Below are 1,755 nucleotides of genomic sequence, written 5' to 3' on the forward strand. Positions count from 1 at the left end.
CATAGCCACTGCCACAAACCCTAGTTACTTCGGTCTCACCGATAGGGATCTCGTTCTGACCGAGATGGGATTGCAAACTCCATGTTTCCTTTTTGTAACATTTTGGTCTCGCCAAAATGAGCAAATCGGTCCCACCAAGTCTGCATTGCAAACTCCCTATTTCCCTTTCATAACACTTTGGTTCCACCGAAGTGAGCGAATCGGTCCCACCGAGTTTTCCTGACCAACCCTCTAAGTGCCTATTGCTGGAATCGGTCCTACCGAGTTTATGCGATAGGTCACACCGAGATTACGTTATGCCCTAACCCTAGCATATCGGTCTCACCGAGATGACTATATCGGTCCAACCGAAAACTCTAACATTCATATTTTTACCTTGATCGGTCTGACCGAGTTTGCTGGTTCGGTCCCACCGAGTTTGGGAATCTGTGTGTAATAGTTAGATTTTGTGTGGAGGATATATATACCCCTCCACCCATTCCTCATTCATGATGAGAGCCATCATAACATACCTACACTTCCACTACTCATTTTCTGAGAGAGAACCACGTACTCATGTGTTGAGACAAAGATATTCCAATCCTACCACAAGAATCTTGATCTCTAGCCTACCCCAAGTTGCTTTCCACTCAAATCATCTTTCCACCATAGCCAAATATGTGTGAGAGAGTTGAGTGTTGGGGAGACTATCATTTGAAGCACAAGAGCAAGGAGTTCATAATCAACACAACATCTATTACCTTTTGGGGAGTGGTGTGTCCTAGATTGGTTAGGTGTCACTTGGGAGCCTCCGTCAAGATTGTGGAGTTGAACCATGGAGTTTGTAAGGGCAAGGAGATCGCCTACTTCGTGAATATCTACCCTAGTGAGGCATGTCCTTCGTGGGCGATGGCCATGGTGGGATCGACAAGGTTGCTTCTTTGTGAACCCTTCGTGGATGGAGCCCTCCGTGGACTCGCGCAGCTGTTACCCTTCGTGGGTTGAAGTCTCCCTCAACGTGGATGTACGATAGCACCACCTATCGGAGCCACGCCAAAAATCTACATGTCAACATTGTGTTTGCTCCCTCCAAACTCCTCCCATTTACTTTCTTGCAGGTTGCATGCTTTACTTTCCGTTTCCCATATACTCTTTGCATGCTTGCTTGAATTGTATTGAGATTGCTTGACTTGTGCTAAGTTGCTAAAATCTGCCAAGAACTAAAATTGGGAAAAGGTTAAGTTTTTATTTGGTCAAGTAGTCTAATCACCCCCCCCCTCTAGACATACTTTCGATCCTACACCTTTAAAGAATCTGCTCCCTCTCAGCTGCGGATTTCTATCAACACAGCGCAAAGAATCTCAGATGATGGACCATCCAGATATAAATCAGTTTTTGCTCGTCATACCGACTCCGTGGTATATGGAGATGAAGTGATTTTAGTCGAAGATCAACTCAAATATCCATTTCCTCGTGAAGAACTGCCTTTGTTCTCGACTGGCGCTAGTGCCAAAGGACTGCTATTCAATCGGAATACGTGCCCTCAATTATTTCAAGAAAGTCCTTACAATGGGCCACGCACATCTGAATCACCTCATTTCTGGACCCCGAAACAAACCATCTATTATTCTCGTATTCTTTTTGACAGCAAGAATATATTCCCTCATGAATTTCTGGATATCACTTCTATGAAGAGTATTGGTTGCTTTGATCAGCTGCAGCAAGATATGGAAGATTTATGTCTCAGCAATGTGTCTGCATTCGAACATCCTTGGA

The sequence above is a fragment of the Triticum dicoccoides genome, chromosome 2B (assembly GCF_002162155.2).
Source record: "Triticum dicoccoides isolate Atlit2015 ecotype Zavitan chromosome 2B, WEW_v2.0, whole genome shotgun sequence".
Classification (NCBI taxonomy): domain Eukaryota; kingdom Viridiplantae; phylum Streptophyta; class Magnoliopsida; order Poales; family Poaceae; genus Triticum; species Triticum dicoccoides.